This window comes from Somniosus microcephalus, chromosome 10, assembly GCF_052327205.1.
Source record: "Somniosus microcephalus isolate GS21.2 chromosome 10, FLI_Smic_1.0, whole genome shotgun sequence".
Lineage (NCBI taxonomy): Eukaryota > Metazoa > Chordata > Chondrichthyes > Squaliformes > Somniosidae > Somniosus > Somniosus microcephalus.
Window position 1 is genome coordinate 165248361 of NC_140996.1, and position 15173 is coordinate 165263533.

Here is a 15173-nt window from a genome sequence, read left to right on the forward strand (position 1 = left end):
TGGGGTACCGCAAGGATCGGTCCTAGGACCCCAGCTGTTCACTATATATTAATGATCTGGATGAGGGAATTGGATGTAATATCTCCAAATTTGCAGACGACACAAAGCTGGGTGGGAGGGTAAGCTGTGAGGAGGATGTCGTGAAACTCCAGGACGATTTGGACAGGTTGGGTGATTGGGCAGAAACATGGCAAATGCACTATAATGTGGATAAATGCGAGGTTATCCACTTTGGTGGCAAAAACAGGAAGGTAGATTATTATTTGAATGGCAATAGATTGGGAGAAGGGGAAGTGCAAAGAGACCTGGGTGTTATTGTGCACCAGTCGCTGAAGGTAAGCATGCAGGTGCAGCAGGCGGTTAAGAAGGCAAATGGTATCTTGGCCTTCGTAGCAAGAGGGTTCGAGTACAGGAACAAGGATGTCTTGCTACAGTTGTACAGGGCCTTGGTGAGACCGCACCTTGAGTATTGTGTGCAGTTTTGGTCACCTTACCTGAGGAAGGACGTTCTTGCCATGGAGGGAGTGCAGCGAAGATTCACCAGGCTGATACCTGGGATGGCAGGAATGACGTATGAGGAGAGATTGTGTCGATTGGGTTTATACTCACTGGAGTTTAGAAGATTGAGAGGGGATCTCATCGAAACCTATAAAATTCTGTCAGGTCTGGACAGACTAGATGCAGGAAGGATGTTTCAGATGGCCGGGGTGTCCAGAACCAGGGGTCATAGTCTAAGGATAAGGGGTAAGCCATTTAGGACTGAAATGAGGAGGAACTTCTTCACCCAGAGAGTGGTGAACCTGTGGAATTCTCTGCCACAGAGGCGGTGGAGGCCAGTTCATTAAATATATTCAAGAAAGAGTTGGATATATTTCTTGAGGCTAAAGGGATCAAGGGATATGGGGAGAAGGCAGGGACAGGGTACTGAATTTGGATGATCAGCCATGATCTCATTGAATGGCGGACCAGGCTCGAAGGGCCTACTCCTGCTCCTATCTTCTATGTTTCTAATCCACCGGCTGGCAAACGGGCAGGTTTGGGTCGGGCACCCAGATTACACAGCGCCTGATCTTACTCTCCACTGACTTCAATGGAGTAAAATCAAGCTGGGTGTAAAGCAGGTAGCCGACCTGAACCCACACCTTTCCCGCTGGGCAGGTTAGTTTAAAATCACCCCCCAAATGTCAGAAGAGCAGTTTAAATTAAATTTACTTGAATTAGAGCAAGTGGGACAATTACTTTAAGTCTGTGTACTTCTGTTCCAACTATCTGATTAACATTAACCTTTGCTGCTACTGTTAAGGGAGTAAATTACAGTAGAATCGAGATTTTTTTAAATACTGAAAGGATTTGATTTTCAGTAAATGTAAAAGGTGAAGTTGATGGTACTTGAAAAAAATCTTAGAATTATATTATGTGCGCAAAGCATCATGCTTTGTCTTTCATTCAGAAAACTACCATTCTCTTGAATTCTGAGGACAATCATTTTATTTTCTAAAATAACATTGTGGAAGAAAAATGTTGAATAATGTTTGACAACTTAAACATGTGTCTTTGAACAATTAACTAAATACAGGAAACTTTGTGCTATCCGGCACCCATGGGACCGAGCTACTGCCGTTTTTTTAAAAGCTCCAGATAGACCAGCGTCAATGTTACCAGATAGGAGCTTTTCATCGCAGTATCTGACAACAAACACTTGCTCAGCAACAGCTTGTAAACACTCGGCCTGTGGCTTGGAAGCGTCTCTGAAGCTGTTGCTAAGATACAGAGACGCTTTCTAGAGCCTGCTGTGTCTGACCACAAACACTGTTGCTCAGCAACAGCTTGTAAACACTCGGCCCAGTAGCTTGGAAGCGTCTCTGAAGCTGTTGCTAAGCGACAAAGACGCTTTCCAGAGCCTGCCTGTGAAAAGAATGCTAGGTGAAAAAAAAACACCTAACCAAAATGGCTGCTGATTTCTGCCGTTAGATCAAAGTTGCCGGACATTCAACTTCCGGATAGCACAAAGTTTCCTGTAGTTGTTAGAAATAATATAGAATAAGTAGTGCAACCTTTGAAGCATTAAGGTCACAGTTCAAATTTGGTTCATCAGTTGTTATTTCTCTCGGGCAGCCTGTTTCAAGTTGAACGCTGCAGAATTTAATGAGAGCAAGTATCATAGAATTATAGAATAGTACAACACAGAAGGAGGTCATTCGGCCCATCGAATCTGTGCCGACTCTTTCAAAGAGCAATCCAGTTAGTCCCACTCCCTCGCTCTTTCCCCATATCCCTGCAATTTTTTCTCCTTCAAGTACATTTACTTCAGGAGTTAGTAGTATACTGTGTTTACAGCCTAACTTATCTGAAAAGTTGTGCATGAATTTGGACTTCATATTGTTGTGCAATAACTTGTATTAAATGCTTAAGCTCTTGCATCACACTCAAATCTGAGCTTTTTTAATATTGAAAAAACTAGATTTGTTATTCTTGAATACTTTTTAATCTCATTTTAATCTTCCAGTACAGGCATTTCTGCACAGATCACCCCAGCAGTCAAGTACCTATAATCTTCAGTTCATATTATTTGCCTTTTAGAAGATTCTATAGTCCAGAATTTACTTTAGATATGAATAACATTACATTTAGATCTCATTAAAGTAATGCAGTATTTACACTTAGAATTTTCCCCCTCTCCTTTCCCTTTTTAAGACCTGCATCTAATTTCCTACCACCATGTTGCTTCAACTGGGACAAAAGGGAATGGCTTTATACTTTTTCACAGCCAGTGTGTGGTCTAGTTCATAGCATTCTCCTCTCTGAGTGCAAAGATTTGGGTCCAAATCCTTTTCTAGGAATTGAAGACATAATTCAGGTTGATACTCCAGTGCAGTAATGAAGTATTTCTTTGTTAGAGGTGGTGTCCTTAAGATGATCCCTTAAACTGCCCGTTCCAGTGGTTCACATGGACTGGTTTGGTGGCTCTTGGGTAGATTCTATGATTAACAATCCTGTGGCACTAATGGAAGAGCAGGGAATTCTTATCAACATTCCTCCCTCATCCAACACCACAAAACAAATTAACTAGTCATTCATCTCATTGCTGTTTGTGGAATCTTGTGTGCAAGATGGTATTATGTTAGTCTACGTAATAGTCACCAAGATTTTTTTGTGAAACATGAAAGGTGATATATAAATACAAATTGCTTGTTTCTTCCCCTTTCCTTCCACAATAAAAAGAAATCTATTGAAAGAGGCAATGGATAATAAAACCCAAGTGTCAGTTGAGAATTCAGTGGAATTCAAACTTGCAATCCAACTACCTCTTAAAATTATTAGACTATATTTACAGTTACTTCAATGACATTAACACACATGTTTTAGTCTAATAAATACAAAGCTATTTGGGGGATGTTGTTGAAGTTTAAGAGTGTAGATTTGGAACAGGTGGTGTACAAACAAATCAACAGATTGGTCTATGTTTAACTATTCTCCTGTACTAATGGTAGAGGAAACACAATTGTATATAAAAGGACATGTTTGCTACAGTACCAATTTAAAATAATTGATATTAGGATAGTTGTGACTTTAGTCATGAAGTTTGAACTTGATTCTATTAGTTAAAATACTCTTGGAGAAAATATGTTAGCTATGTTACAATATGTTAGAATTATTTATTTTAATTTAACACTGTGTAGGAGTCACTGGAAATAAACAGACTGCGAGACTTTCATAGCAGCAAAGAAAAACGCCTGTTAGCTTTATTAACTCTCCGCATGGACTGAGGGACTGGGCCTCGTCGCAGGGCTATGACGTCACCACACTATCGACGACTCTTAAAGCGACCCTGCCCCGATAACCCAACCAAGCTCCGTACATAACATGGAGCGATAACAACATTGGCTATACATAGTGAATTGTGTTACTGTCCCTATGTGGTCTCTGCCACATACGTCCCCCCAGAATTCACTAGAACTGGCAATGTCAGTCATTGAGGGGCCCGGATCACACGACCGAAACGGCTCCTTAAGCCCGGGGCGGGGACCGGGAGGGTCGCAGGAGTGTCCCCGGGCGCTCAGTGGTGGACTGAGGGTGCAGAAGCCGGAGGTCGGCCCCGCCGCGGGGGCTGAGCCAACCCAATGGGTCGGTCCAGATCCAGGTGGGCCGGCTTAAGACGGTCCACAGAAATGTAGTCCGGCTTACCGCCGACATCCACCACGAAGGCCTTGTCCCCGGCTTCCAGGACGCGGAATGGTCCGTTGTAGGGTGGGCGTCATGGCGGACGAAAACGTACTCCGTCGCACAAAGGTCGGGCGGAACGTGGGACTGAGGGAGACCGTGCTGCAACGTGGGCACCGGCGTGAAAACTTTGGCGTTGTCCAGGAGGGCGGACCGCTGACGGGCTGCGGACCAAGGGTCCGTGGCGTTGGGGACGAAATCCCCGGGAACCCGCAGCGGCTGCCTGTAGACGAGCTCGGCGGACGAGGACTGGAGGTCCTCCTTGGGGGCGGTCCTGAGTCCCAGCATGACCCACGGGAGTCTGTCGATCCAACTGTCGTCCAGGTAGAGGCCAAGAAGCTCGCGATCGAAGGTGCTGTACTTCCGCTCGTTGGGGCGGAGCTGCCCGCTGATGAAGGCGAGCGGCTGCCAGGTGCCATTGACCCACTGTTCGTGGATGGCGCCAACAGCATAGTCCGAAGCGTCAGTGGTGAGAGCGATCGGCGCATCGGGCAACGGATGCGCCAGCATGGTCACATTAGCCAGGGCCCTTTTCGTGTCCGTGAAAGAATTGGCCATCTCCTCGGACCAGTCGACGGCGAGCTTGGTGGGCTTGCCTTTGAGGGCCTCGTAAAGGGGCCGCATAAGCTGGGTTGCCCGGGAAATGAAGCGATGATAAAAGTTCACCATGCCCAAAAACTCCTGCAGGGCCTTCATGGTGAAGGGTCGCGGAAAATCCTTCACGGCCTCCACTTTCGACGGCAGTGGCACCGCCCCGTCCTTTGTGATGCGGTGACCGAGAAAGTCGATCGAGGGCAGCCCGAACTGGCACTTGGCCGGATTGACGATAAGGCCGTGCTGGCTGAGGCGTTCGAAGCGAGTCCAGAGGTGGGACACATGCTCCGTCCTGGAGGCGCTGGCGATGAGAATGTCGTCCAGGTAGACGAACAGGAACATCAGGTCCCATAACACGGTGTCCATTAGGCGTTGAAAAGCCTGAGCGGTGTTTTTGAGACCGAATGGCATGCGGAGGAATTGGAACAGCCCAAACGGGGTGATCACCGCGGTTTTTGGGACGTCCTGCGGCCGAACGGGGACCTGGTGGTAACCCCGAACGAGGTCCACTTTAGAGAAAACAACTTTCCTGGCCAGGCGGGTGGAAAAGTCCTGGATGTGTGGAATCAGGTAGCGGTCAGGGGTCGTAGCGTCATTGAGGCGCCGGTAATCGCCGCACAGGCGCCAACCGCCGCCTGGTTTCGGTGCGACGTGGAGGGGCGAGGCCCACAGATTGTTCGACCAGCAAATGATGCCGAGGCGAATGATGCCGAGGTGCTCCATTGTGTTGAACTCTGCTTTAGCGATGGCGAGTTTCCCCGGGTCGAGGCGCCAAGCACGAGCGTAGAGAGGCGGACCGGTGGTCGGGATGTGGTGTTCTACCCCGTGCTTGGTGGCGGCGGACGAGAAAGTGGGCTTCGTGAGGTCCGGGAACCCGGCGAGGAGGCGGGAAAACTCGTCAGAGGCCGAGAGTGCACAGGACAACTTCGTCGTGCCGGAACCACTGAGCGAATTGAAAGTCTCAGCGTTGATGAGACGTCGGTTCTTGACGTCCACCAAAAGGCCATTGGCGCAGAGGAAGTCAGCGCCGAGAAGGGGGGTGGACATTTTCGCTGTAACAAAGTCCCAAGAGAAACCCTGCCCGCCAAAACACAGCGCCACGCTCCGTTTCCCGAAAGTACGGATGGAACTGCTGTTGGCGGCTTCGAGGGCGGGGCCGTGGTTTCCCCCCTGTATGTCTACGGTTGACGCGGGCAGGACGCTCACCTGGGCACCTGTGTCGCAGAGGAAACGACGTCCAGAGTCAGTGTCCGTAATGAATAACAGACTACCTGAACGGCCGACAGCCATGGTAGCTAATGAGTGGGCCTTCGTGTTTCCCGACGTGGTAAAGCTGCATGGGGGCCGGCACTTCTTAGCGTTGGGGCCGAACTGCGCGTGGTAGAAGCACATGCTTGGGTGCTGCCGCCGTTGGGCTGTGGCGGTGGGGGCAGGGCCCCGCATGGCCGCGCAGTACTGTTGCCCGGCAGAGAAAAATTTGTCGACCTCCTTGGCCAGGTCACGGAAATCACTAATATGAGAGTTGGCTAAAACCGACTGTACCTGCCCTGGCAGCTGTTGTAGGAACAGTTCTCTGAAGAGGAAACACGGCTTGTGCTTGCCCAGGAGGGTTAATATATGGTCCATCAGTTCTGAGGGCTTGGAGTCGCCAAGCCCGGGTAGAGAGAGAAGCTGGCGTGCGCGCTCGGTTTCAGTTAGTCCAAAAGTCTCTAGGAGGTGCATTCTCAGCATCGCAAATTTGTGGTGCTCTGGGGGGTCCTCGAGCAGGCTCACGATTCTGGCCGCGGTGGAGCTGCCGAGAGCAGAGACAACTTAATAATACTTCGTGTCGTCCGTGGTGATGTCCTGGAGTGCAAACTGAGCCTCGGCCTGGGCGAACCAAGTGGCAGCCTGTCGTTCCCAAAACTCTGGTAATTTGAGAGAAACGGCGTTCGTCGCCATCTCAGATAAAGTCTTTGGAAACGTCCAAAAAAGAAACGGGGTCACCAATGTAGGAGTCGCTGGAAATAAACAGACTGCGAGACTTTCATAGCAGCAAAGAAAAACGCGTGTTAGCTTTATTAACTCTCCGCATGGACTGAGGGACTCGGCCTCGTCGCAGGGCTATGACGTTATCACACAATCGACGACGGTTCAGAGAAGGTTCACTCGGTTGATTCCGGAGATGAGGGGGTTGACGTATGAGGAAAGGTTGAGTAGGTTGGGCCTCTACTCATTGGAATTCAGAAGAATGAGAGGCGATCTTATTGAAACATATAAGATTGTAAGGGGGATTGATCGGGTGGATGCGGTGAGGATGTTTTCACTGCTGGGTGAGACTAGAACTAGGGGGCATAATCTTAGAATAAGGGGCTGCCCTTTCAAAACTGAGATGAGGAGAAACTTCTTCACTCAGAGTAGTAAATCTATGGAATTTGCTACCCCAGAGAGCTGTGGAAGCTGCAACATTAAATAAATTTAAAACGGAGATAGACAGTTACCTAGCAGATAAGGGAATTAGGGGTTACGGGGAGAGGGTAGGGAAGTGGACGTGAGTCTAGCTTTGGATCAGCCATGATCCTATTGAATGGCGGAGCAGACCCGAGGGGCCGTATGGCCTACTCCTGCTCCTACTTCTTATGTTCTTATGGACCCTGCCCCGATAACCCAACCAAGTTCCGTACATAACGTGGAGCGATAACAACATTGGCTATACATAGTGAATTGTGTTACTGTCCCTATGTGGTCTCTGCCACAACTGCATATTAAAGGGTGGAAATTATTGTATGTGTTAATTAACATTTTAATTTTCCTGGCATAATTCTGAATAAATGCTACTACACTTACTGAGTCATCATGTTAAGTTCAAAAATTAGACTTCTTACAAGATATTTTTCAGAGTATGGATACATTTTGTTATTAAAAATTGAGATTGGGGTGATTCCAAACAGGAAAATATGATGGAATGCAAATCTACCAGATTTCGGTGTGAATCTTTTCACCATCCTGTGCAAAGTTACAGTGTTAGAGCTCCACCATCTTGCTGGGGAAGTGATGCTAATACAGGAAACTTCGCGATATCCGGCACCGACAGGACCGGCGTGATGCCGATCTATGAAAACTTCCGGACAGACCAGCGCTAATGTTGAAGGATACGGAGGTTTTCATCTCCGTATCTGACAACAAACACTGTTGCTTAGCAACAGCTTGTAAACAGTCGGCCTGTACCTTGGAAGCGTCTCTGTAGCTTAGCAACAGCTTCAGAGAGGCTTTCCAGAGACTGTTTTTAAAAAAATGCTAGAAGAAAAAAAAAGAAAAAAAACCTAACAAAACGGCTGCTGATTTCTGCCGTTAGATCAAGGTTTCCGGCAATACAACCTCCGGATAAACCAAAGTTTCCTGTAGCATGCTGATATTTAGTCCTCCAGGTATCATAAGTGCCTTTGTTAAACTGTAAATACCTGGTGCTGCCTTTCCCTGGTCTGACTGCTCGATTAACTCTTTTGAATCTTTTGTCTGTGTCAGTGAAGTAATTCTAGCCAGCATGGAAGATTTTATACTTCACTCACCCCCCTTCTTTCAAACTTGGTTGAATTATGTCTGTCATATGTAAAATGATGCCAATTCCATCTGCTGTTTTAATTGGTCTGAAGCATCCCAAGCCAACTTGTAACATCTGTAAATCCATTATTAGAACTGATACTTCCCTTCAATAAAGTTGCATTATCAACTGCTGTCTTCCTGCCTCTGCAGCAGGCACTGTTTCTTGTTTCTATCCTGTATGGATGCGTTGAATGGCCAAAGGGTAGGTACACACTGGTTCTTGCAGTCCTCCCGCCTGTCTGGGCCACAGCCACAATGCTGCCTTCTGCTCATGGGGGGTTAACACCCTGAGGATTGGGATACCTCCACCACGCTTTGCCCTTTCCCGGGCATTGTGTGCATTTTTTGGCCTGCAACGACAAAAGAAAAAGGTAAAAACATGTGACAAGGAATTCCAGCAAGCTACTGCCGTGCATATATCAGGAGAGGAGGGTTCAATCCTCTGACAGGTTGCTCGTCCTGTTGCTTCGCCCGAGTCTGTCGAATTGCTCACCTTCCCCGAAGTTGTCAGGTCATTAACTTTCTTCTGGCACTGGTCTGCCATCCTGGGGATCAAGGTCGACCCACTTAGCTTCTATGCCACCTCCCTCCAGGCACGCCTTCTCACTGCCCGTGAGGGCTGGACTCAAGATGAGGCAACCAAGCTTCCCTCGCCGTGCCTCAATCTCATCGAGGAGTGCCTGGAGGTCCTCATACATAAAGCTGTATGCCCTCTTGCACCCAGCTTTACAAATTTTTGAATCAGTCATCTGTACGATGGGAGAAATTACTCAGATTGAAAAAACTCATCACTGCTCATATATGATTAAAATTAATTTAAATCATTCAGATCAGATCAATGCATTCCTTAAATCAATTTGCAGTGCTTAGATTGAAAAGACTCATCACTTCTTTATGGATCATTAAATTAAAATTAATTTAAATCAATCAATTGGATGAATACAGAATTTTAAAATCAATTTGCACACTGCTCAGATTGAAATCACTCACTACTGCTCTGTATTAAATCAATCAATCAGATAAGTCAGGTCACATGGCATTTCTTTCCAGAGAGGAGTGTCCTCTTACCTTTTTCTCTTCAGCCTCACTCTGAAGGTAAAATGTTCAGACTTTTTTAATATGACCTCTCCCCAGATACTTGAGGCCCAATTGGCTCTGTTCCCAGTCACTTGTTGATCACGCCCGTGATTCTATCGTAAGGGGAAAGATAGACGTTTCTGTGGCCACAGACGTGACTCCAGGATGGTATGTTGCCTCCCTGGTGCCAGGGTCAAGGATGTCACTGAGCGGCTGCAGGACATTATGAAGGGGGAGGGTGAACAGCCAGTGGTTGTGGTCCATATCGGTACCAACGACATAGGTAGAAAGAGGGATGAGGTACTGCAAACAGAATATAGGGAGCTAACAAACAAATGAAAAAGCAGGACCTCAAAGGTAGTAATCTCAGGAGTACTCCCAGTGCCACGTGCTAGCGAGAGCAGACATAGGAGAATAGATCAGATGAATGCGTGGCTGGAGAGATGGTGTAGGAGGGAGGGATTTAAATTCCTGAGGCATTGGGACCGATTCTGGGGAAGGTGGGAACAAGCTGGACGGGTTACACCTCAGCAGAAATGGGACCAACATCCTCGCAGGGGGGTTTATGATGGCCGGGGAGTCCAGAACCAGGGGTCATAGTCTAAGGATAAGGGGTAAGCCATTTAGGACTGAAATGAGGAGGAATTTCTTCACCCAGAGAGTGGTGAACCTGTGGAATTCTCTGCCACAGAGGGCAGTGGAGGCCTGTTCATTAAATATATTCAAGAAGGAGTTAGATATATTTCTTAAGGCTAAAGGGATATGGGGAGAAGGCAGGGACAGGGTACTGAATTTGGATGATCAGCCATGATCTCATTGAATGGCGGAGCAGGCTCGAAGGGCCGAATGGCCTACGCCTGCTCCTATTTTCTATGTTTTCTATGCGGCTCCATTGCGTTAATTCACTGGAAATTTTATGTTTGCCGATATGCAAATCATTTTGGACAGAAACTTGAATCACAACATCACTTCGGAAAAATAGCACAATTTGTGCCCAGTTTCCCCATTGCGGCCTTAGCAGAAACTTTTACCCCGGCATCTTTTTCCATTGCCTCTGCACGATTGCCCCTCCTACGGTATGAATCCCCTATTCATTCGATCTCCTCGTCTGTCCAATGTGGAGAGGATGACTGGGCCCAAAACCTGCATGAGCATCCCTGAGAACTTCTATTATTGCCATTACAGACTCCTGAAGGGAGGGCTTAGCTGGAACAGTCATTGAAGTGACCGCGCGCTCAGAAGATTGAAGGCAGAATGTCAATGCCATGTGTGAGAACCTCATACAAGTGGCAGGTGAATTCCACCATATTCAATATGTTTTGGAAGCTTCTGGACAGGCACATCAATTGTTGGTGCACAGAAATCATTTTTTAAAAATACTGAGCCACTGAAGTCTGCATCTCTCCTCCTCAGCAGAACTAGGACCTGGCCATCTGGTTAGCTCTTTTGGCCTTCCTTTCCACCTCCATCTGCTCCTAATCACCTGTTCTCTGAAAGTGCCCCAGTGTAATCCCCTCAAACTCACTAAGCCATGGCACGCAGGTTTCTGTGCTGGTGGTTGGCAGGGTAAAAGCGACTGACAATGCACTGACATCAGGGTTTTTGACAGTCTGTCTTGCACTAGTGTCCAAATCTTCTGAATGACCTAGAGGGTTATGATGTAACTTTGAAGGAAAGCACTTGTTGAGCCCTATGCCAAACCAAGTTGTCATGTTCAGGATGTTAGTGAGCACATGCAGATAAGCCCTGCTGTGACAGGCCTCAAGCTTTCCCATCTTTGATGCTGACTGGGTGTTTCTAGAATGCTCTTGTGCTGGTTGCCTCCATCCTGTTGTATTCCACTTTCTCCTGCAAAAAGAGCAGAAATAAATTAATATGTGCCTTGGGCAAGGGCTTCAGCCCTCACCATTTATGAGCCAGCTTACCATAGTGTGCATGGTGACAGGAAAGCATCAAGTGTTGCCAAAGAGAGAAACAGTTGTGAGGGCCACAGCAGCTTGAGGTATGAAGGCAAGCAGAAAGGAAATGCAATGAAGTTTGCTTCTAAATTCAACTAACATTTATTGAAAAAGAACTTTTGAGGAGAACATAAGAAAAGGAGTAGGGCATACAGCTCCTCGAGCCTGCTCTGCCATTCAAGAAGATCATGGCTGATCTTCGACCTCAACTCCACTTTCCCACCCTAGCTCCATATCCCTTGATTCCCCTAGAGTCCAAAAATCTATCTCAGCCTTGAATATACTCAACATTTCAGCATCCACAGCCCTTTGGGGTAGAGAATTCCAAAGATTCACAACCCTCAGTGAAGAAATTCCTCCTCATCTCAGTCTTAAATGGCCAACCCCTTATCCTGAGACTATGCCCCCTAGTTCTAGACTCTCCATCCAGAGGAAACAACCTCTCAGCATCTACCCTGTCAATCCCCCTAAGAATCTTATATGTTTCAATGAGATCACCTCTCATTCTTCTAAACTCCAGAAAGTATAGGCCCAATCTACTCAATCTCTCCTCATAGGACAACCCTCTCATCCCAGGGATCAATCTAGTAAACCTTTGTTGCAAGTATGTCCTTCCTCAGATAGGGAGACTAAAACTGCGTACAGTACTCCAGGTGTGGTCTCACCAAAGTCCTGAGGACGACCGGTTCATTGGGGGGGATCAGGGGCCGGGTGTGCGATGGGGAATAATATTCCCCAATCACTTGTTGTGACGCTATCCAATCGCCCACGGCATTGCTCATTCTATATTAGGGATATTGTGAATCCTGTGGTCAGTTAGAGGCTAATTGCTCTTTGGGAGCAGTGTAAAAGGTCAGCTAGAGACAAATTGCTCTGGGAACATTATGGATGGTCAGCTAGAGGCTAATTGCGCTTGGAGATATTATGCATACTGAGAATAACTCGGTTATTTTCTGTTGGTCTGCAGATTTCAAATGGAGATAATTGTGTCCCCTTGGCTCGGGGGTGGGGGGGTGGTGGAGGATCTCACTCCCTCAGAATCTAGGGAATTTTGGAAGATCACAACCAATGCACCCATTATCTCTGTAGCCACCTCTTTTAGAACAGTAGGCCATTAGGTCCAAGGGATTTGTCAGCTTTTAGTCCCATTAGTTTCTCAAGTACTTTTTCTCTACTGCTATTAATTACTTTATGTTCCTCACTCTCATTAGCACCTTGGTTCCTCACTATTTTTGGTATGCTTTTTGTGTCTTCTACTGTGAAGACAGAAACAAGATATTTGTTTAAACTCTCTGCCATTTCCTTATTCCCCATTATAAAATTTCTACTGGGAGCAATGCTTACTTTTGCTACTCTCTTCCTTTTTACATACTTAAGAAGCTCTTACAATCTCCTTATATTTCTTGCTTATTTACTCCTCCTTGCTAATTTACTCTTTCTATTTTCTCCCTTTCCATCAATCTTTTGGTCATCCTTTGCTGGTTTCAAAAGCTCTCCCAGTCCTTAGACTTACTGCTATTCTTCACAACATTATAAGCCTCTTCTTTTAATCCAATACTATCCTTAACTTTTTTAGTTAGCCACAGATGGATCACTTTTCCCGTCGAGTTTTTATTTCTCAATGGAATGTATATTCATGGAGAATTTTGGAATATTTCTTTAAATGATTGCCACTGCTTATCTACCTTTTAATCTAATTTCCCAATAGAATCATAGAAGATGGGAGCAGGAGTAGGCCACTCAGGCCCTCGAGCCTGCTCCGCCATTCAATGAGATCATGGCTGATCATCCAAACTCAGTACCCTGTCCCTGCCTTCACCCCATATCCCTTGATCCCTTTAGCCTTAAGAAATATATCTAACTCCTTCTTGAATATATTTAATGAATTGGCCTCAACTGCCTTCTGTGGTAGAGAATTCCACAGGTTCACCACTCTCTAGGTGAAGAAATTCCTCCTCATCCCTGTCCTAAATGGCTTACCCCTTATCCTTAGACTGTGACCCCTGGTTCTGGACTCCCCCGCCATCGGGAACATCCTTCCTGCATCTAGACTGTCTACTCCTGTTAGAATTTTATAAGTTTCAATGAGATCCCCTCATTCTTCTAAACTCCAGCGAATATAAGCCCAATCGACCCAATTTCTCCTCGTACGTCATTCCTGCCATCCCAGGTATCAGTCTGGTGAATCTTCGTTGCACTCCCTTCATGGTAAGAACATCCTTCCTCAGATAAGGCAACCAAAACTGCACACAATACTCAAGGTGTGGTCTCACCAAGGCCCTGTACAACTGCAGCAAGACATCCTTGTTCCTGTACTTGAACCCTCTCGCTACAAAGGCCAACATACCATTTGCCTTCTTAACCGCCTGCTGCACCTACATGCTTACCTTCAGCGACTGGTGCACAAGGACACCCAGGTCTCATTGCACTTCCCCTTCTCCCAATCTATTGCCGTTCAGATAATAATCTGCCTTCCTGTTTTTGCCACCAAAGTGGATAACCTCGCATTTATCCACATTATACTGCATCTGCCATACATCTGCCCAATCACCCAACCTGTCCAAATCATACTGGAGTTTCTCGGCATCCTCCTCACAACATACACGCCCACCCAGCTTTGTGTCGTCTGCAAACTTGGAGATATTACATCTAGTTCCCTCGTCTAGATCATTAATATATATTGTGAATAGCTGGGGTCCTAGGACCGATCCCCGCGGTGCCCTACTAGTCACTGACTGCCACTCGGAAAAAAGATCTGTTTATTCCAACTCTGCTTCCTGTCTGCCAACCAGTTCTCTATCCAAGTCAGTACCTTTCCCCCAATCCCATGTGCCTTAACTTTACACGCTAATCTCTAATGCGGGACCTTACTGAAAGCCTTCTGAAAGTCCAAATACACCACACCCACTGGTTCTCCCTTATCTATTCCACCAGTTACATCCTCAAAAAATTCCAGTAGATTAGTCAAGCACGATTTACCTTTTGTAAATCCATGTTGACTTTGTCTGATCCTGTCACTGTTTTCCAAGTGCTCTGCTATTACATCTTTTATAATGGACTCTAGCATTTTCCCCACTACCGATGTCAGGCTTACCGATCTATAATTCCCCATTTTCTCTCCACCACCTTTTTTGAATAGTGGGGTAACATTAGCTACCCTCTAATCCATGGGAACTGTTCCAGAATCTATAGAATTTTGGAAGATGACCAGCAATGCATCTACTATTTCTAGGGCCACTTCCTTAAGTACCCTAGGATGTAGATTATCAGGCCCTGGGGATTTATCGGCCTTCAATCCCGTCAATTTCCGTAACACCATTTCCCTACAAATAATGATTTCATTCAGTTCCTCCTTCTCATTAGACCCTATGTTCCCTAACATCTCTGGGAGGTTATTTGTGTCCTCCTTTGTGAAGACAGAACCAAAGTATGTATTTAATTGGTCTGCCATTTCTTTGTTCCCCATTATAAATTCCCCTGATTCTGACTGCAAGGGACCTACGCTTGACTTCACCAATCTTTTTCTCTTCACATATCTATAGAAGCTTTTACAGTCAGTTTTTATGTTCCCTGCAAGCTTACTCTCATTCTCTATCTTCCCCCTCTTAATTAATCCCTTTGTCCTCCTTTGCTGAATCCTAAACTGCTCCCAATCCTCAGGTTTACTGCTTTTTCTGGCCAATTTATATGTCCTCTCCTTGGATCTTATGCTATCCCTAATTTCACTTGTTAGCCATGGTT